General features: G+C 37.2%; 1 non-coding gene across 1 annotated transcript; it reads left to right on the top strand.

Moving 5' to 3' along the window:
* Window positions 1-858: 858 nt before the first annotated feature.
* LOC126015238 (U6 spliceosomal RNA) lies at window positions 859-965 on the top strand. Its single transcript, XR_007498125.1, has one exon. It is a non-coding gene; the product is annotated as a U6 spliceosomal RNA (small nuclear RNA).
* The last annotated feature ends 4,564 nt before the right edge of the window (window positions 966-5,529 follow it).

Here is a 5,529-nt window from a genome sequence, read left to right as displayed (position 1 = left end):
GATCTTGATGTCTGACCTTCTTGATGAGGCACTGGATCCTATTTGCAGAATTTTGTTGAGTATCTTTGCATCTGTGTTCATCAGTATATTGGTCTGAAGTTTTCTTTTCTTGAAACATCTCTGTTGGTTTTGGTATCAGGGTGGTATTAACTTTATAAAAACTATTTGGGACTGTTACTGAATTTTCAATTTCATGAAAGAGCCAGAAAAAAATTGGTAGTAGTTCTTCTTGAAAGGCCTGAAAGAATTTTTCAGTGAATCCATCTGGGCTTGAGCTTTTGTTTTTGGGAAGAATCTTGACAATTTTATTTCCTTCAGTAGTGACGGGACTGTTTAGATATGCTACTCTATTTTCTGGCATATAAGACAACTTTTGAAATGAAAAAATGTCAACCAAAAATCGAGGTCGTCTTATATGCTGAGTATATCCCAAAAAATGTTTCGATCTGCTGCTAAACAAAAATCTTCTGGATACTGCCACGAAACAAATTTTCCAACTCGATCCTGCACCAATCACTGCAAGACTGCTTGGACCACCTCTCTAACTCAGCCAATCCAAGCAGGCTTTTTATGCATGCAAATTATTCAATGTTCTGTACCCAAATCTACACTGTAAAAAGCCTGCTCAGATTGGCCAGAGTCAGGAGGAAGTCTATTACAGTATAACCTTTGAACCATTGCTTGTTGTGATTGGCTCACTGTGGTAAATACAGTTGCAGCACAGGAATGTTCAGTCTTATACAGCCAGTATAGGCCTAAACCTATGTTTTAACTGTAAAATTAGAGGGTCGTCTCATACGCCCAGTAGTCTTATATGCCAGAAAATATGGTAGGTCATCCTAGTTTAACAGTGGAAGAGTGCTTATTTTGGCACCACATATACTAAAATTGAAACGAAACAGAGAAGATTAGCATGGGCCCTGCACAAGGATGACACACAAATTTGTGAAGCGTTCCATATTGGGGGGGGGGGGCAGAGAGATAGCACAGCAGTAGGGCATTTGCCTTAGATGCAGAAGGACGATGCTTTGAATCCTGGCATCCCATATGGTCCCCCAAAACTGCCAGGAGAGATTTCTGAACATAAATCCAGAAATAACCCCTGAGCACTGCTGGGTGTGACCCAAAAACAAAACAAACAAACAAACAAAAAACAGTGGAAGAGTGTATGAGTCCAAGAATTTATCCATTTCTTCCAGGTTCTCATGTTTGTGGCATAGAGTTTCTCAATGTAGTCTCTGATTACCTTTTGAATCTCTGCAGGATCTTGTAGTGATTTCCCCATTTTCATTTTTTAATCTGGTTTATTAAGTTTCTCTGTTTCTTTTGGATTTTACTAGCATTTTATCAATCTTGTTTACTCATTTTTTTTTTTTTGGTTTTTGGGTTTTTTGGGTCACACTTGATGATGCTTAAGGGTTACTCCTGGCTATGTGCTCAGAAATCGCTCCTGGTTTGGGAGATCATATGGGATACCAGGAGATCAAACTGCGCTCCATTTTAGGTCAGTCACTTGCAGGACAAATGCTCTACCTCTATGCCACTACTCCAACCCCAGTCTTTTTTTATTTTCTCAGAGAACAAACTTTTGCTTTCACTGATCTTCGAATTGTATATATTTCCATATCATTGATTTCTGCTCTAAGTTTTATTATTACCTTCTGCCTACCTTTTTTTGGCTTCTTTTGTTGATCATTTTCTAATTTTAAAAGCTGTATCATTAAGCTTTTATGTAGGCCTTTTCTTTCTGTTGTTTGTTTGCAAAGCTATAATTTTTCCTTTTACATTGCTTTTGCAGTGTCCTATAAATATTGATTGTTTGTGTCTTCATTGTCATTTGTTTCTAGGAATTTTTTGATTTCCTCTTTGATTTAATCTCTGACACACTTGTTGTTCAGCAGTGTGCTGTTTAATCTCCAGGTGTTAAAGTTTTTGATCTGTGACCCTTTGTAGTTCACTTCTAATTTTAGTGCCTTGTGATCTGCGAAGGTAGCCTGCACAATTTCTATATTCTTGACTTTATGGAGATATGTTTTATGGGCCCGCATGTGGTCTATCCTGAAGAGTGACCCATATGTATTGGAGAAGAATGTGTATTCAGTTTTCTGGGGATGGAGTGCCCTATATATATCTATCAATCCACTTTATTAAATTTCTCTTTTTAGAGCTCATATATTCGGTTTCAGCCAGATTGACCTATTAAGAGATGACAAGGAAGTGTTGAGGTCTCCCAATATTATTTTGCTTCTATTGATGTCTTTTTTCAGATTTGTCAACAATTGTATTAAATATTTTGCTAGTTCCTCATTGGGTGTGTATATGTTTAGGAGAGTGATTTTTTTCTGTTGTACATATTCTTTGATTAGTACGAAATGACCATCTTTGTCCTTTATAATTTTCCAAGTCTAAAGTCTGTGTCATCTTATATTATTATGGCCACTCCAGCAATTTTTTTTTGTTTTGTTTTGTTTTATGGGTCACACCTGGCAGTGCTCAGGGGTTACTACTGGCTCTATGTTTCGAAATCACTCCTGACAGGCTCAGGGAGCATATGGGATGCCAAGATTTTAACCATAGTCCTTCTGCATCTAAGGCAAATGCCCTACCTTAATGCTATCTCTCTGGCCCCAACTCCAGCATTTTTGGTGGCCATATTTTCCCAAATTCATATTTTGATATCTTTATTTAAACACCTTGATTACAAATATGATTGTAGTTGGGTTTCCGTCATGTAAAGAACACCCTGCTACACCAGTGCAACATTCTCATCACCAATGTCCCAAGTCTCCCTCCTCTCAACTCTAGACAGGCTTTCTACTTCCCTCATTGATTTACATTATTATGATAGTTCTCAGTGTATTTATTTCTCTAACTGCACTCATCACTCTTTATAGTGAGCATCATGTCGTGAGCTGGATCTTCCAAAAATCCTCTCTTTTGTCTCTGAGAACTATTGCAAAAATGTCTTCTATTTTTGTTAAAACCCATAGAAAAGTGAGACTTTTCTGCATCTATCTCTCTCCCTCTGGCTTATTTCACTCAGCGTAATAAATTCATGTACATCCATGTATAGGAAAATTTCATAAGTTCATCTCTTCTGACAGCTGCATAATAATCCATTGTGTATATGTACCACAGTTTCTTTAGCCATTTTTCTGTTGAAGGACATCTTGGTTGTTTTCAGAGTCTGGCTATTGTAAATAATGCTGCAATGAATATAGTTCTGAGAAGGAATTTTTGTATTGTATTTTTGTGTTCCTAGGGTATATTCCTAAAAATGGTATAGCTGAATTATATGGGCAACTCCAACATTTTTAAGAATAATTTTTGCTTGGATAATTTTCTTCCAGCATTTGATTTTGATTCTATGTTTATTCTGACTATTTAGATGTGTTTCTCACTGGCAGAAGAATGTTGGCTTTTGCTTTTTGATATATTTTGCCACTCTGTATCTCTTAACTAGTGAATTTAGTCCTTTGACATCAAGAGAGCTCATTGACATGGTATTTAGTGTCCTCTTTGTGTAGAAGTTTGGTGTATCTGTTTGTTTTGTATTAAAGTAGACCTTTCCTTTTTTTTTTTTAAGGATGGTTTTGAGTCTGTAAAGTTTCTGAGCTTCTGTTTATCTGTGAAGCTATGTATACTTCCTTCAAACCTGAAAGTGAGTCTGGCTGGGTATAGTATTCTAGGTGAAGCCTTCAATTAGTTGAGTTTTGTTACTATATCCCACCACTGCCTTTTAGCCATGAGGGTTTCTTGTGACAGTTCTGTTATAAATCTTATGGATTCTCCTTTGAATGTTATTTCCCTTTGTGAGTTTGATGCTCTCAGTGTTTTATCTCTATTTGTGGGATTTGTGACTAAGATGTATGATATTGTGACTAAGATGTGTCTTGGGTGCTTTTTTTTCTTTCCATGTTTCTGTTGTTTTTCTTTTTTTTTTTAATTTTTATTTTGACCGTATTGGCTTACATATCTTTCACAGTAGTATTTTAGGTTCATATTAACATTGAATCAGGGGATTATCCATCACCAAATTTGTCCTTCCCCCACCCCCATTCTCTTCCTGCAACCCATATCCCCCACCATCACTCCCTGGGCTGCTAGAGTAAGTGGTCTCCTCTGTGTCTAACTTATTATTAGTGATCATATATCTGTTTGGTCCTGGTAACCTCCCTTGTTTTCCCCTCTATTTGAGAGGTGAAGCTAGAGAGTTCGAGTTATGTGGTTTTGTTTGAAGGAAAGAAAAGCAATAAAATGGGGTAAAAAAAATCAAGTAAGCTGAAAATGGGTGGAGTCCGAGGCTTTCAACCTCACTTTGAGAGAGGACAGGAAAAAGGTAATTGAAACACCATAACAATACAGAAAGTAATATCAAATAAAATATCCAGTGAGCACTACAGCAATAAAGACAAGCACCACACAATAGTCTCGGTCCTGAAATCAAACCATGCTGGAGTGCAAAAAGAAAGAGAAAGATAAAATAAAATTGGAGACATCAACTTCAATATCTACAGCAAAATAAATAAGTCAAAAAATCAATCAATCAATCAATATATATGTGGATAAAGGAGTATTTTATGCCCCCCCCCCGCATAGGCACAGTAACTATTGGGGCCATTATAGAGGAAATTCCCTAGGCCTAGGAGGTACAGGGTTTCTCCACCCCTAAAGTATACTGTCATGGGATTAACTATAGGATACTTTTTTGATTCTCTTTTAGCTGGTACTCTTTGGGCATGCAGGATTTTGTTGCATGCCATCTTTAGCTTTCGGAGTTTCTCTGTAATGATGTCCTTAACTATTGAATCTTCCTGGTATTTTTCTTTCTGAGTCTCTGGGACTCCTATGATTCTTATGTTCTTTCTGTTGAACTTGTCAAGGACTTCTATTTTTATCTGTTCACATTCTGTGAGTATTTTTTTCCATTGTCTGATTGTTTGCTTGAAGGTTCCTTTCCAGTCTCTTCTGCTGTATGGAGTTGCTCTGCATCTCATCTTCCATCTCGCTGATTGTGTCCTCAGCTCCTGTTACTCTGTTGAATAGGCTTTCCATTGAGTTTTTAATTTCATCTATTGACTTTTTCAGTCCTGTTATTTCAGTTTGGAGTTTTCTGATTTTTATTTGTGTTTTGTTCAGCTTACTCTATGCCTTCTTTGAGTTCTATTGAGCGTACTCCAGATTTTTAGTCTAAACTCCTTATTTGAGAGGCTAACTATGTCGTTGGTACTTTTCTGGTCTTCAGGGCTGCCATCTTCATGCTCTCTGCATGCTGTTGTCCTGTACTGTTTCCCCATTGACATGCTTGTAGTGTGGCTTTTACTGCATGCTGTGATTAGGGTTCATCAGCTATGAGATGCACGTGCCCATGATGATCAGCTGCAGGCCCTTGGAGTGGTGCTCGGCAGTGACAGCAGACTCCTCCCTGCTTTGCTGTTTCTTTTTTTCCTTTCTAAAAATATTTTAATATTAATAATTTTTATTTTTACCAAAGTGGATTACAAATCATTCAAAGTAGTATTACATGTA

This window comes from Suncus etruscus, chromosome 7 (genome assembly GCF_024139225.1).
Source record: "Suncus etruscus isolate mSunEtr1 chromosome 7, mSunEtr1.pri.cur, whole genome shotgun sequence".
Lineage (NCBI taxonomy): Eukaryota > Metazoa > Chordata > Mammalia > Eulipotyphla > Soricidae > Suncus > Suncus etruscus.
Note: the sequence above shows the minus strand (reverse complement) of the source record. Positions and strands in the feature narration are given on the sequence as shown.